Source organism: Oncorhynchus gorbuscha, unplaced genomic scaffold (assembly GCF_021184085.1).
Source record: "Oncorhynchus gorbuscha isolate QuinsamMale2020 ecotype Even-year unplaced genomic scaffold, OgorEven_v1.0 Un_scaffold_1567, whole genome shotgun sequence".
NCBI classification, from domain to species: domain Eukaryota; kingdom Metazoa; phylum Chordata; class Actinopteri; order Salmoniformes; family Salmonidae; genus Oncorhynchus; species Oncorhynchus gorbuscha.
In genome coordinates, this window is record NW_025746306.1 from 98,186 (window position 1) to 114,854 (window position 16,669).

The 16,669-nt window shown below is 49.3% G+C and overlaps 1 pseudogene; it reads left to right on the forward strand.

Moving 5' to 3' along the window:
* Positions 1 to 39: 39 nt before the first annotated feature.
* On the forward strand, positions 40 to 16,175 carry LOC124023250 (annotated as a pseudogene).
* Positions 16,176 to 16,669: the final 494 nt, after the last annotated feature.

A 16,669-nucleotide genomic window follows, 5' to 3' on the forward strand; every position in this document is an offset into this window, starting at 1 on the left:
TGGAAGTTCCTGCCCCTCTCCCTGTTGTCTATCAGTTTAGACCTTTTGTCCGTTCTGCAGTATATAAGACAGGCAGAGCTCACCTGAGAGACAACCTGCATCCTCCCTACCTACGCTACATCATCCACCCATCCATCCATCCCACGCCGACAAAGAAGAGAGAGGAGAAACAGAGAGAAGAGATCAAAAACAGACAGACAGACAGACATGCTCTCCAAAGTACAGGTAAGACTCAGTCATGTAGTCAATATGGTCACCAGGCATAACCTACAGTATATGAGACATATATTAAATTATTTAGTTTGAAATGTATAGGTCTCTTTCTCTTCAACTGCCTCATTGTGTTAGAGACCTAGAAACCTGTCTGTACATTAGTAGAGGTTAGAGATTAGAGACCTATAAACCTGTCTGTACATTAGTAGAGGTTAGAGATTAGAGACCTAGAAACCTGTCAGTACATTAGTAGAGGTTAGAGGTTAGAGACCTATAAACCTGTCTGTACATTAGTAGAGGTTAGAGATTAGAGACCTAGAAACCTGTCAGTACATTAGTAGAGGTTAGAGGTTAGAGACCTATAAACCTGTCTGTACATTAGTAGAGGTTAGAGATTAGAGACCTAGAAACCTGTCAGTACATTAGTAGAGGTTAGAGGTTAGAGACCTATAAACCTGTCTGTACATTAGTAGAGGTTAGAGATTAGAGACCTAGAAACCTGTCAGTACATTAGTAGAGGTTAGAGGTTAGAGACCTATAAACCTGTCTGTACATTAGTAGAGGTTAGAGATTAGAGACCTAGAAACCTGTCTGTGGCATGTTGAGCTTTAACCATGTTGTGCTGCTACCATTTTATGCTGCTACTATGTTGTGTTGCCACCGTGTTGTGCTGTTACAATGTTTTGCTGATACCATGTTGCTCTGCTACCATGTTGTGCTGTTACAATGTTTTGCTGATACCATGTTGCTCTGCTACCATGTTGTGCTGTTGTACTGGTACAATGTTGTGCTGCTACCATGTTGTAATTCTACCATGTTGTGTTGCTACCATGTTGTGTTGCTTCTATGTTGTGTTGCTTCCCTGTTGTGTTGCTACCATGTTGTGTTGCTTCTATGTTGTGTTGCTTCCCTGTTGTGTTGCTTCTATGTTGTGTTGCTTCCCTGTTGTGCTGCTTCCATGTTGTGTTGCTTCTATGTTGTGTTGCTTCCCTGTTGTGTTGCTTCTATGTTGTGTTGCTTCCCTGTTGTGCTGCTTCCCTGTTGTGTTGCTACCATGTTGTGTTGCTTCTATGTTGTGTTGCTTCCCTGTTGTGTTGCTTCTATGTTGTGTTGCTTCCCTGTTGTGCTGCTTCCATGTTGTGTTGCTTCTATGTTGTGTTGCTTCCCTGTTGTGTTGCTTCTATGTTGTGTTGCTTCCCTGTTGTGCTGCTTCCATGTTGTGTTGCTTCTATGTTGTGTTGCTTCCCTGTTGTGTTGCTACCATGTTGTGTTGCTTCTATGTTGTGTTGCTTCCATGTTGTGTTGCTTCTATGTTGTGTTGCTACCATGTTGTGTTGCTTCCCTGTTGTGTTGCTACCATGTTGTGCTGCTTCCCTGTTGTGTTGCTTCCCTGTTGTGTTGCTTCTATGTTGTGTTGCTTCCATGTTGTGTTGCTTCTATGTTGTGTTGCTACCATGTTGTGTTGCTTCCCTGTTGTGTTGCTTCCCTGTTGAGTTGCTTCCCTGTTGTGTTGCTACCATGTTGTGTTGCTTCCCTGTTGTGTTGCTACCATGTTGTGTTGCTTCCCTGTTGTGCTGCTACCATGTTGTGTTGCAACCATGTTGTGCTGCTACCATGCTGCGTTGCTACCATGTTGTGCTACTACCATGGTGCTCTGCTACCATGTTGTGCTGCTACCATGGTGCTCTGCTACCATGTTGTGTTGCTTCCATGTTGTGATGCTACCATGCTGTGCTGCTATTCTGTTGTGCTGCTACATGTTGTGTTGCTTCCATATTGTGCTTCTTCCATGCTTCACTGCTACCATACTGCGCCTCTACCATGTTAAGCTGTTGTGCTGCTACCATGTTGTGCTGTTGTGCTTCTGCCATGTTGTGCTTCTGCCATGTTGTGTTACTACCATATGCTTCTGCCATGTTGTGCTTCTGCCATGTTGTGCTTCTGCCATGTTGTGTTACTACCATATGCTTCTGCCATGTTGTGTTACTACCATATGCTTCTGCCATGTTGTGCTGCTACCATGTTGTGTTGTTTCCATGTTGTGTTGCTACCATGTTGTGCTGTTGTTCTGCTACCGTGCTGTGTTGCTTCCATGTTGTGCTGCTACCATGTTGTTCTGCTACCATGTGGTGATGCTACCATGTGGTGATATGAGTATTGTTAGCATGTACATTTACATTTGAGTATTGTTAGCATGTACATTTACATTTAAGTCATTTAGCAGACGCTCTTATCCAGAGCGACTTACAAATTGGTGCATTCACCTTATGACATCGAGTGGAACAGTCACTTTACAATAGTGCATCTAAATCTTAAAGGGGAGGGGGTGAGAGGGATTACTTATCCTATCCTAGGTATTCCTTAAAGAGGTGGGGTTTCAGGTGTCTCCGGAAGGTGGTGATTGACTCCGCTGTCCTGGCGTCGTGAGGGAGTTTGTTCCACCATTGGGGGGCCAGAGCAGCGAACAGTTTTGACTGGGCTGAGCGGGAGCTGTACTTCCTCAGTGGTAGGCTCAGTATCTGGCAGAGTATTGTTAACCTCTGGCTCAGTATCTGGCAGAGTATTGTTAACCTCTGGCTCAGTATCTGGCAGAGTATTGTTACCCTCTGGCTCAGTATCTGGCATAGTATTGTTAACCTCTGGCTCAGTATCTGGCAGAGTATCGTTACCCTCTGGCTCAGTATCTGGCAGAGTATTGTAACCCTCTTGCTCAGTATCTGGGAGAGTATTGTTACCCTCTGGCTCAGTATCTGGCAGAGTATTGTTAACCTCTGGCTCAGTATCTGGCAGAGTATTGTTAACCTCTGGCTCAGTATCTGGCAGAGTATTGTGCCTTAGTAACCAAGGAAGAGAGTCTACATCAATGTTTCATGTTTTGATTCACACTGTGAACCTGTCATTCAGTAACTCATATGCAACAGTAAGCTGTGGTTTGATATTATGCTGTTTTCTGTCTGTTTCTCAGAGATCCTTCAGACCTGCGTCTGTTACGCTGAGACGACTCCACCAGTCAGCCCTGGATGGTCAGTAACATATCTCTCTCTCTCTCTCTCTCTCTCTCTCTCTCTCTCTCTCTCTCTCTCTCTCTCTCTCTCTCTCTCTCTCTCTCTCTCTCTCTCTCTCTCTCTCTCTCTCTCTCTCTCTCTCTCTCTCTCTCTCTCTCTCTCTCTCTCTCTCTCTCTCTCTCTCTCTCTCTCTCTCTCTCTCTCTCTCTCTCTCTCTCTCTCTCTCTCTCTCTCTCTCTCTCTCTCTCTCTCTCTCTCTCTCTCTCACATTAAGCTTCTTCGGTCCTCAGTCTTTTCTGACAGTATGTATAGTATGTATAGTATATAGTATGTATAGTATATAGTATGTATAGTATATATATATATATATATATATATATATATATATATATATATATATATATATAGGCTGTTGGTCGGATCTATACTAACATAGAACTAGGCTATATAGACCTTCCTAGATACAGGCTGTGTTGGTTCTATACCAACCTCTCCTCTTGTCTCAGTTCAGACATCAGTAAACTGAGCTTGGAACACACTGGGGAGGTGTAAAACATTCCTGACTTCTTTCCTCGTCTCTCTCTCCTCCTCCTCCTCCTCCTCCTCCTGCTCCTCTCCTCTCCTCCTCCTCCTGCTCCTCTCCTCTCCTCCTCCTTCTCCCCCTCCTCTTCAACCCCTCTCCTATCCTCTCCACCTCTCCTCCTCCTCCTCCTGCTCCTCTCCTCTCCTCCTCCTTCTCCCCTCCTCTTCAACCCCTCTCCTATCCTCTCCATCTCTCCTCCTCCTCCTCCTCCTGCTCCTCTCCTCCTCCTTCTCCCCTCCTCTTCAACCCCTCTCCTATCCTCTCCACCTCTCCTCCTCCTCTCCTCCTCCTCCTCCCTCCTCCTCCTCCTCCTCCTTCTCCCCCTCCTCTTCAACCCCTCTCCCTATCCTCTCCACCTCTCCTCTTCCTCCTCCTCCTCCACCTCTCCTCCTCCTCCTCCTCCTCCTCCTCCCTCCTCCTCCTCCCCTCTCCTCTTCAACCCCTCTCCTATCCTCTCCACCTCTCCTCCTTCTCCTCCTCCTCCACCTCTCCTCCTCCGCCTCCCCTTCTCCCCTCTCCTCTTCAACCCCTCTCCTATCCTCTCCACCTCCTCCTGCTCCACCTCTCCTCCTCCTCCTCCTCCTCTCCTCATCCTCCTCCTCCTCCTCCTCCTCCTTCTTCTCCCCTCTCCTCTTCAACCCCTCTCCTATCCTCTCCTCCTCTCCTCCTCTCCTTCTCCTCCTCCTACTCCTCCTCCTCCTCCTCCCCCTCCTCCTCCTCTAATCCTCTCCTCCTCCCCCTCTCCTCCTCCTCCTCCTCCTCCCCCTCTCCTCCTCCTCCTCCTCCCCCCTCTCCTCCTCCTCCTCCTCCTCTCCTCCTCATCTCCTCCTCCTCTCCCTCTCCTCCTCCCCTCTCCTCTTCAACCCCTCTCCTTCTCCTCCTCCATATCCTCCTCCTCTCCTCCTCCCTCCTCCTCCTCCTCTTCCCCTGTCCTCCTCCTCCTCCTCCTCCTCCTCCCTCCTCCTCCTCCTCCTCCTCTCCTCCTCCCTCCTCCTCCTCCTCTTCCCCTGTCCTCCTCCTCCTCCTCTCCTCTCCTCCTCCTCCTCTCCTCCTCCTCCGGCCCCTCTTCCTCCTCTTCCTCCTCTCCTCTTCCTCTCCTCCTCCTTCACCCCTCCAGTGGTAGATCATCCAGCCTCAGAGGACAGTGTGACAGACAGTTTTGGCAGGTTCATCCAGGGTGTCCAGCCCCACCAGCTGACCCCCACTGTGCTCCACCGCAGTAAGAGAATGGTCCTTGACTCCATCGGAGTGGGACTACTGGGCAGCACCACACATGTCTTCCAGCTGGCCCTGCAACACTGTCAGGTGAGAGAACAGAAGACAACTTTATTGTCCATTGGTTAGAATGTTTAATGTTACTGTCTATCCTCTGTCTGTCTGTCTGCCTGTCAGATTGTCTGTCTGTCTCTCTAACGCCCCCCTACTGTCTATCCTCTGTCTGTCTGTCTGATTGTCTGTCTGTCTAACGCCCCCCTACTGTCTATCCTCTGTCTGTCTGTCTGATTGTCTGTCTGTCTAACGCCCCCCTACTGTCTATCCTCTGTCTGTCTGTCTGATTGTCTGTCTGTCTAACGCCCCCCTGCTGTCTGTCTGTCTGTCTGTCTGTCTAACGCCCCCCTGCTGTCTGTCTGTCTGTCTGTCTGTCTGTCTGTCTGTCTGTCTAACGCCCCCCTACTGTCTATCCTCTGTCTGTCTGTCTGATTGTCTGTCTGTCTAACGCCCCCCTGCTGTCTGTCTGTCTGATTGTCTGTCTGTCTAACGCCCCCTGCTGTCTGTCTGTCTGATTGTCTGTCTGTCTAACGCCCCCCTGCTGTCTGTCTGTCTGTCTGTCTGTCTGTCTGTCTAACGCCCCCCTACTGTCTATCCTCTGTCTGTCTGTCTGATTGTCTGTCTGTCTAACGCCCCCCTGCTGTCTGTCTGTCTGTCTGTCTAACGCCCCCCTGCTGTCTGTCTGTCTGTCTGTCTAACGCCCCCCTGCTGTCTGTCTGTCTGTCTGTCTGTCTGTCTGTCTAACGCCCCCCTGCTGTCTGTCTGTCTGTCTGTCTGTCTGTCTGTCTAACGCCCCCCTGCTGTCTGTCTGTCTGTCTGTCTGTCTAACGCCCCCTGCTGTCTGTCTGTCTGTCTGTCTGTCTAACGCCCCCTGCTGTCTGTCTGTCTGTCTGTCTGTCTGTCTGTCTAACGCCCCCTGCTGTCTGTCTGTCTGTCTGTCTAACGCCCCCTGCTGTCTGTCTGTCTGTCTGTCTAACGCCCCCTGCTGTCTGTCTGTCTGTCTGTCTAACGCCCCCTGCTGTCTGTCTGTCTGTCTGTCTAACGCCCCCTGCTGTCTGTCTGTCTGTCTAACGCCCCCTGCTGTCTGTCTGTCTGTCTAACGCCCCCTGCTGTCTGTCTGTCTGTCTAACGCCCCCTGCTGTCTGTCTGTCTGTCTAACGCCCCCTGCTGTCTGTCTGTCTGTCTGTCTAACGCCCCCTGCTGTCTGTCTGTCTGTCTAACGCCCCCTGCTGTCTGTCTGTCTGTCTAACGCCCCCTGCTGTCTGTCTGTCTGTCTAACGCCCCCTGCTGTCTGTCTGTCTGTCTAACGCCCCCTGCTGTCTGTCTGTCTGTCTAACGCCCCCTGCTGTCTGTCTGTCTGTCTAACGCCCCCTGCTGTCTGTCTGTCTGTCTAACGCCCCCTGCTGTCTGTCTGTCTGTCTGTCTAACGCCCCCTGCTGTCTGTCTGTCTGTCTAACGCCCCCTGCTGTCTGTCTGTCTGTCTGTCTAACGCCCCCTGCTGTCTGTCTGTCTGTCTAACGCCCCCTGCTGTCTGTCTGTCTGTCTAACGCCCCCTGCTGTCTGTCTGTCTGTCTAACGCCCCCTGCTGTCTGTCTGTCTGTCTAACGCCCCCTGCTGTCTGTCTGTCTGTCTAACGCCCCCTGCTGTCTGTCTGTCTGTCTAACGCCCCCTGCTGTCTGTCTGTCTGTCTAACGCCCCCTGCTGTCTGTCTGTCTGTCTAACGCCCCCTGCTGTCTGTCTGTCTGTCTAACGCCCCCCTGCTGTCTGTCTGTCTGTCTAACGCCCCCCTGCTGTCTGTCTGTCTGTCTAACGCCCCCCTGCTGTCTGTCTGTCTGTCTGTCTGTCTGTCTGTCTGTCTGTCTGTCTGTCTGTCTGTCTGTCTGTCTGTCTGTCTGTCTGTCTGTCTGTCTGTCTGTCTGTCTGTCTGTCTGTCTGTCTGTCTGTCTGTCTGTCTGTCTGTCTGTCTGTCTGTCTAACGCCCCCCTACTGTCTATCCTGTGTCTGATTGTCTGTCTGTCTGTCTAATGCCCCCCTACTGTCTCTGCAGCATATGTATGGTACTGATGACATCAGCAGTGTGTACGGACGCAGAGGAACCAGACTCTCCCCAACCCTGGCTGCCTTTGTCAACGGAGTGGCTGTGAGTAGATATATTTACACTAGATCTGAACAGACACATGTTGAGTAGATAGATTTACACTAGATCTGAACAGACACACAGTGAGTAGATATATTTACACTAGATCTGAACAGACACACGTTGAGTAGATATATTTACACCAGATCTGAACAGACACACAGTGAGTAGATATATTTACACCAGATCTGAACAGACACACAGTGAGTAGATATATTTACACTAGATCTGAACAGACACACAGTGAGTAGATATACTAGCATGCGCCGCCCACCGGAGGATCTGTCATTTTCAGCCATCTATTTCCTGTATTTGAGGGGTGCAAAAATCCACTTGTCACTTAAAACCTCTTAAATGTGAAGTCCCCAAATTTGTGGTATTTGAATGTTGTTATTAAATTCAATCTGGTATGAGAACGGCAGCCCCTCTCTGCAGAAGCAGGGTGTCTGCGGAAAGCTGAGTATCTTGGCTATTGATCAATGCCGTCAAATATCTGGTATGACTTACTACCTTATATGGGCATACGAATTTATAATAACAGAATGAGCCGATGACCCTATTTCAAGATGGCTGCTACCTACATTCCGGTTAGCGTTGTGAAGCATAAAGGAAATAAACACATAAGACGTAATACACCGAAAGCCGGGACTCCACAGATCATGAGGATGTCTTATTTGTCTTCCTGTGACCTTCCGTTATTGATCACCAGCCCAGAGATTCAAAATGTTTTCACCAAACAGCAAACATCTTCCAAGGTAAGATTCCATTTGTTCTGTGTTTGAGCTGTAGCTACATGGGGGGAACAGATCTAGCCTATTGCCATCTGATGATGTATGACTTAATGGGAACATCGAATGTCCACCGAGAGACTATCTGTGCACATCAAAAATATGATGTTGCCTGCAAACCAAGATTGAACGCTTTGGCCTGAATGTCACGTCTGGAGGAAACCTGTGAAGCACGGTGAAGCATGGTGGTGGCAGCATCATGCTGTGGGGAGGTTGGGAGACTAGTCAGGATCGAGGCAAAGATAAAGGGAGCGAAGTTGGTGAATCCACCAATTTGTAAGTCGCTCTGGATAAGAGCGTCTGCTAAATGACTTAAATGTAAATGTAAATGTAATCCGTGATGAAAACCTGCTCCAGAGTGCTCAAGACCTCAGACTGGGGAAATGGTTCATCTTCCAACAGGACAATGACCCTAATCACACAGTCAAGACAATGCTTTGGGACAAGTCCTTGAGTGGACCAGCAAGAGCCCGGACTTGAACCCAATCAAACATCTCTGGAGAGACCTGAAAATAGATGTGCAGCGATGCTCCCCATCCAACCTGACAGAGCTTGAGAGAATATGCAGAGAGGAATGGGAGAAACTCCCCAAATACAGGTGTAGCGTCATACCCAAGAAGACTCATGGCTGTAATCGCTTCCAGAGGTTCTTCAACAAAGTACTAAGTAAAAGGTCTGAATACTTATGTAAACGTGATATTTCAGGATTTTTAAAATACATTCTGTCTAACACCTGTTTTTGCTTTATCATTATGGGGTATTGTGATGTCATTATGGGGTATTGCGATGTCATTATGGGGTATTGTGATGTCATTATGGGGTATTGCGATGTCATTATGGGGTATTGTGATGTCATTATGGGGTGTTGTGATGTCATTATGGGCTATTGTGATGTCAATATAGGGTATTGAGGTGTCATTATGGGGTATTGTGATGTCATAATGGAGTATTGTGATGTCATTATGGGGTATTGTGTGTAGATTGTAGAGAGATTGTAGAGATCTGGGGCGGCAGGGTAGCCTAGTGGTTAGAGTGTTGGACTAGTAACTGCAAGTTCAAACCCCTGAGCTGACAAGGTACAAATCTGTCGTTCTGCCCCTGAACTGTTCCTAGGCCGTCATTGAAAATAAGAATTTGTTCTTAACTGACTTGCCTAGTTAAACAAAGGTCCCCAAAAAAAATACAAAAAATTGATGAGAGTGAAAAAACAATTGAATCCATTTTAGAATAAGGCTGTAACGTAACAAAATGTGGAAAAAGGTCAAGGGGCCTGAATACTTTCTGAATGCACTTACGCAAATGAGGCACATCTAATTTTCTTCATTTTAACACAAAATATAAATGATAATATGTGAAACAATGAGGATATAGGTCAGGTTGAACATTAACCATAAGGGTACAGTGCTCTAATGCCATGGCAGTACTTCAGCCAGACGGTGAGGATGGTGATAATGCACCCAGCAGCCAGCCATGAAAACCCTGGCCTCACCTCACCTCACCTCACCTCTCCAGGGTTTCCCTGCTCTGTCTGAGTGTTAGAGACAGACAGACAGACACCTCTCCAGGGTTTCCCTGCTCTGTCTGAGTGTTAGAGACAGACAGACAGACAGACAGACAGACAGACAGACAGACAGACAGACAGACAGACAGACAGACAGACAGACAGACAGACAGACAGACAGACAGACAGACAGACAGACAGACAGACAGACAGACAGACAGACAGACAGACAGACAGACAGACAGACAGACAGACAGACAGACAGACAGACAGACAGACAGACAGACAGACAGACAGACAGACAGACAGACAGACAGACAGACAGACAGACAGACAGACAGACAGACAGACAGACACCTCTCCAGGGTTTCCCTGCTCTGTCTGAGTGTTAGAGACAGACAGACAGACACCTCTCCAGGGTTTCCCTGCTCTGTCTGAGTGTTAGAGACAGACAGACAGACACCTCTCCAGGGTATCCCTGCTCTGTCTGAGTATTAGAGACAGACAGACAGACACCTCTCCAGGGTTTCCCTGCTCTGTCTGAGTGTTAGAGACAGACAGACAGACACCTCTCCAGGGTTTCCCTGCTCTGTCTGAGTGTTAGAGACAGACAGACAGACACCTCTCCAGGGTTTCCCTGCTCTGTCTGAGTGTTAGAGACAGACAGACAGACAGACACCTCTCCAGGGTTTCCCTGCTCCGTCTGAGTGTTAGAGACAGACAGACAGACACCTCTCCAGGGTTTCCCTGCTCTGTCTGAGTGTTAGAGACAGACAGACAGACACCTCTCCAGGGTTTCCCTGCTCTGTCTGAGTGTTAGAGACAGACAGACAGACAGACACCTCTCCAGGGTTTCCCTGCTCTGTCTGAGTGTTAGAGACAGACAGACAGACAGACAGACAGACAGACAGACAGACAGACAGACAGACAGACAGACAGACAGACAGACAGACAGACAGACAGACAGACAGACAGACAGACAGACAGACAGACAGACAGACAGACAGACAGACAGACAGACAGACAGACAGACAGACAGACAGACAGACACCTCTCCAGGGTTTCCCTGCTCTGTCAGAGCGTTAGAGACAGACAGACACAGACGGCAGAGAGGTAAAAATATCAGAGAGCTGACAGGCAGATCGTCATCTTGTCCTGCTAAGATCATTTAGCTCCACCCTTGGCAGAGCTCAGGACTAAAACAGAACTAGAACAGAGATTAGAGTCCTGATGTCCAAAACAAGCTGGATTTGTCAATAGGGTGGAGTCCAGCAGACTGGACTGGCTGAAGTACATGCTGAGTGAACATCCTTGTTGTTAAAACAATCTGCCCTCTGTGCCCAATAACATGCTTAACTTAGAGCCTCTCTCTGTGGGATACATAAAGAGATATTCATGACTCTACAGTCACTACACAGTCACTCTGACAGACCTGCTACCGTTATTATATTCCTGGGTCTCTACAGTCACTACACAGTCACTCTGACAGACCTGCTACCGTTACTATATTCCTGGGCCTCTACAGTCACGACACAGTCACTACACAGTCACTCTGCCAGACCTGCTACTGTTATTATATTCCTGGGCCTCTACAGTCACGACACAGTCACTACACAGTCACTCTGACAGACCTGCTACTGTTATTATATTCCTGGGTCACGACACAGTCACTCTGACAGACCTGCTACTGTTATTATATTCCTGGGCCTCTACAGTCACTACACAGTCACTACACAGTCACTACACAGTTACTACACAGTCACTCTGCCAGACCTGCTACTGTTATTATATTCCTGGGCCTCTACAGTGACTACACAGTCACTCTGACAGACCTGCTACTGTTATTATATTCCTGGGCCTCTACAGTCACTACACAGTCACTACACAGTCACTACACAGTCACTCTGCCAGACCTGCTACTGTTATTATATTCCTGGGCCTCTACAGTCACTACACAGTCACTCTGACAGACCTTCTACTGTTATTATATTCCTGGGTCTCTACAGTCACTACACAGTCACTACACAGTCACTCTGACAGACCTGCTACTGTTATTATATTCCTGGGTCTCTACAGTCACTACACAGTCACTCTGACAGACCTGCTACTGTTATTATATTCCTGGGCCTCTACAGTCACTACACAGTCACTCTGACAGACCTGCTACTGTTATTATATTCCTGGGCCTCTACAGTCACCACACAGTCACTCTGACAGACCTGCTACTGTTATTATATTCCTGGGCCTCTACAGTCACTACACAGTCACTCTGACAGGCCTGCTACTGTTATTATATTCCTGGGTCTCTACAGTCACTACACAGTCACTCTGACAGACCTGCTACTGTTATTATATTCCTGGGCCTCTACAGTCACTACACAGTCACTACACAGTCACTACACAGTCACTCTGACAGACCTGCTACTGTTATTATATCTACTGTTATTATATTCCTGGGTCTCTACAGTCACTACACAGTCACTCTGACAGACCTGCTACTGTTATTATATTCCTGGGCCTCTACAGTCACTACACAGTCACTCTGACAGACCTGCTACTGTTATTATATTCCTGGGCCTCTACAGTCACCACACAGTCACTCTGACAGACCTGCTACTGTTATTATATTCCTGGGCCTCTACAGTCACTACACAGTCACTCTGACAGGCCTGCTACTGTTATTATATTCCTGGGTCTCTACAGTCACTACACAGTCACTCTGACAGACCTGCTACTGTTATTATATTCCTGGGCCTCTACAGTCACTACACAGTCACTACACAGTCACTCTGACTGACAAGCTACTGTTATTATATTCCTGGGCCTCTACAGTCACGACACAGTCACTCTGACAGACCTGCTATAGTTATTATATTCCTGGGTCTCTACAGTCACTACACAGTCACTCTGACAGACCTGCTACTGTTATTATATTCCTGGGCCTCTACAGTCACTACACAGTCACTCTGACAGACCTGCTACTGTTATTATATTCCTGGGTCTCTACAGTCACCACACAGTCACTCTGACAGACCTGCTACTGTTATTATATTCCTGGGCCTCTACAGTCACTACACAGTCACTACACAGTCACTCTGACTGACAAGCTACTGTTATTATATTCCTGGGCCTCTACAGTCACGACACAGTCACTCTGACAGACCTGCTATAGTTATTATATTCCTGGGTCTCTACAGTCACTACACAGTCACTCTGACAGACCTGCTACTGTTATTATATTCCTGGGCCTCTACAGTCACTACACAGTCACTCTGACAGGCCTGCTACTGTTATTATATTCCTGGGTCTCTACAGTCACTACACAGTCACTACACAGTCACTCTGACAGACCTGCTACTGTTATTATATTCCTGGGCCTCTACAGTCACTACACAGTCACTCTGACAGTGTCTGTTCTCCAGCCTAACTGTGTTTGTTGTGTGTCTGTTCTCCAGGCTAATGTGTGTTTGTTATTCAGGCTAACTCTGTCTGTTCTGTGTCTGTTGTCCAGGCTAACTGTGTTTGTTGTGTGTCTGTTCTCCAGGCTAACTGTGTCTGTTCTCCAGGCAAACTGTGTCTGTTCTCCATGCTAACTGTGTTTGTTGTGTGTCTGTTCTCCAGGCTAACTGTGTTTGTTATTCAGGCTAACTGTGTTTGTTGTGTGTCTGCACTCCAGGCTAACTGTGTCTGTTGTCCAGGCTAACTGTGTTTGTTGTGTGTCTGTTCTCCAGGCTAACTGTGTTTGTTGTGTGTCTGTTCTCCATGCTAACTGTGTTTGTTGTGTGTCTGTTGACCAGGCTAACTGTGTTTGTTGTGTGTCTGTTCTCCAGGCTAACTGTGTCTGTTATTCAGGCTAACTGTGTTTGTTGTGTGTCTGTTCTCCAGGCTAACTGTGTCTGTTGTGTGTCTGTTCTCCAGGTTAACTGTGTTTGTTGTGTGTCTGTTCTCCAGGCTAACTGTGTTTGTTGTGTGTCTGTTCTCCAGGCTAACTGTGTTTGTTGTGTGTTTGTTATTCAGGCTAACTGTGTTTGTTGTGTGTCTGTTCTCCAGGCTAACTGTGTTTGTTATTCAGGCTAACTGTGTCTGTTGTGTGTCTGTTCTCCAGGCTAACTGTGTCTGTTCTCCAGGCTAACTGTGTCTGTTGTGTGTCTGTTCTCCAGGTTAACTGTGTTTGTTGTGTGTCTGTTCTCCAGGCTAACTGTGTTTGTTGTGTGTCTGTTCTCCAGGCTAACTGTGTCTGTTGTGTGTTTGTTATTCAGGCTAACTGTGTTTGTTGTGTGTCTGTTCTCCAGGCTAACTGTGTTTGTTATTCAGGCTAACTGTGTCTGTTGTGTGTCTGTTCTCCAGGCTAACTGTGTCTGTTCTCCAGGCTAACTGTGTTTGTTGTGTGTCTGTTCTCCAGGTTAACTGTGTTTGTTGTGTGTCTGTTGTCCAGGCTAACTGTGTTTGTTGTGTGTCTGTTCTCCAGGTTAACTGTGTTTGTTATTCAGGCTAACTGTGTTTGTTGTGTGTCTGTTCTCCAGGCTAACTGTGTCTGTTCTCCAGGCTAACCGTGTCTGTTCTCCAGGCTAACTGTGTTTGTTGTGTGTCTGTACTCCAGGCTAACTGTGTTTGTTCTCCAGGCTAACTGTGTTTGTTGTGTGTCTGTTCTCCAGGCCCACTCAATGGACTTTGATGACACCTGGCACCCTGCCACTCACCCGTCAGGGGCAGTCCTTCCTGCCCTGCTGGCAGTCAGCGATATGCTGCCCAGTAACAGCAAGCCTAGTGGGCGGGACTTCCTGCTTGCGTTCAATGTGGGTATAGAGATCCAGGGACGACTGATGAGATTCTCCAACGAGGCTCACAACATCCCCAAGAGGTAAGGACTCTGACCCCTGACCCCTAACCTAAACCTAACCCTGACACTAACCCACCACATCCCCAAGAGGTAAGGACTCTGACCCCTGACCCCTAAACCTAACCCTGACACTAACCCACCACATCCCCAAGAGGTAAGGACTCTGACCCCTGACCCCTAACCTAAACCTAACCCTGACACTAACCCACCACATCCCCAAGAGGTAAGGACTCTGACCCCTGACCCCTAAACCTAACCCCGACACTAACCCACAACATCCCCAAGAGGTGAGTTCGGTAACAGCAGAACCTTGGAGTGTACACTTTTTTTCGTGTTGTGCTTCCTTAACAACTGAGCCCCCCCTCCCCCACCACCCCCTCTCTCTCCAGGTTCCACACCCCTACTGTTGTTATTCCTTAACATCTGACCCCCCCCTCTCCCTCCAGGTTCCACCCTCTAGTGTTGTTATATTCCTTAACATCTGACCCCCTCCTCTCCCTCCAGGTTCCACCCTCTACTGTTGTTATTCCTTAACATCTGACCCCCCTCTCCCTCCAGGTTCCACCCCCTCTCCCCCCTCTCCCTCCAGGTTCCACCCCCTCTCCCTCCCCCCTCTCCCTCCAGGTTCCACCCTCTACTGTTGTTATTCCTTAACATCTGACCTGTCTCTCCCTCCACCCCCTCTCCCTCCAGTTTCCACCCCCTCTCCCTCCAGGTTCCACCCTCTACTGTTGTTATTCCTTAACATCTGACCTCTCTCTCCCTCCACCCCCTCTCCCTCCACCCCCTCTCCCTCCAGGTTCCACCCCCTACTGTTGTGGGTACTCTGGGTAGTGCAGCAGCCTGCGCCCGCCTCCTCTCTCTGGAACACTCCCAGTGTAGCCACGCCCTGGCCATCGCTGCCAGCCTATCAGGAGCCCCCATGGCTAATGCCGCCACCCAGTCCAAACCCCTCCACATCGGCAACGCAGCGCGGCTGGGGCTTGAGGCGGCTCTACTGGCCTCTAGAGGTCTGGAGGCCTCACCCAGGGTCCTGGATGACACCGCCGGGGTCGCAGGGTTCAGCGCCTTCTACGAGGACTACGCCCCACAACCTTTGGCCTCCCCAGAGGAAGAGGGGTTGCAGTTCCTCCTAGAGAACCAGGATATAGGGTTTAAGAGGTTCCCGGCCCACCTGGGGATGCACTGGGTGGCCGACGCTGCTGCCGCCGTACACAAACTGCTGCTGAGGGAGCAGGGGTCAGGGGGAGTGGTCAGGGTCAGGGGTCGTAGGTCAGGTCCAGGACATCCTGCTCAGGGTTCCCCGCTCCAAGTACATTGATCGTCCGTTCCCGGAGTCGGAGCATGAGGCCAGACACTCCTTCCAGTTCAACGCCTGCTCTGCCCTGCTGGACGGAGAGGTCACCGTGGACTCATTCTCCCAGGAAGCACTGCAGCGCCCCGACCTCTACTCCCTGCTGGGGCGTGTCCACGTTGAGCATCCCCATGACAACCCCGCTAACTTTGACCGCATGTACGGCGAGGTGCAGGTGACGCTGGTGGGCGGGGACATCCTGAAGGGACGCTGTGATACTTTTTATGGTCACTGGCGTAACCCTTTGACCAATGAGAGCCTAAGGAAGAAGTTCCGTAGCAACGCTGGGCGGTCCTTCCCAGAGAGAAGGTGGAGGGTCTGATAGAGGCAGTAGAGGGACTAGACCGACTGGAGGACTGCTGTCCTCTGCTGGAGCAGCTACAGTGATGACACACAGAGCTACAGGGGTCACACACAGAGCTACAGGGGTCACACACAGAGCTACAGGGATCACACACAGAGCTACAGGGGTCACACACAGAGCTACAGGGTCACACACAGAGCTACAGGGGTCACACACAGAGCTACAGGGGTCACACACAGAGCTACAGGGGTCACACACAGAGCTACAGGGATCACACACAGAGCTACAGGGATCACACACAGAGCTACAGGGGTCACACACAGAGCTACAGGGATCACACACAGAGCTACAGGGATCACACACAGAGCTACAGGGTCACACACAGAGCTACAGGGGTCACACACAGAGTTACAGGGGTCACACACAGAGCTACAGGGGTCACACAGAGCTACAGGGGTCACACACAGAGCTACAGGGGTCACACACAGAGCTACAGGGGTCACACACAGAGCTACAGGGATCACACACAGAGCTACAGGGGTCACACACAGAGCTACAGGGGTCACACACAGAGCTACAGGGGTCACACACAGAGCTACAGGGATCACACACAGAGCTACAGGGGTCACACACAGAGCTACAGGGGTCACACACAGAGCTACAGGGGTCACACAC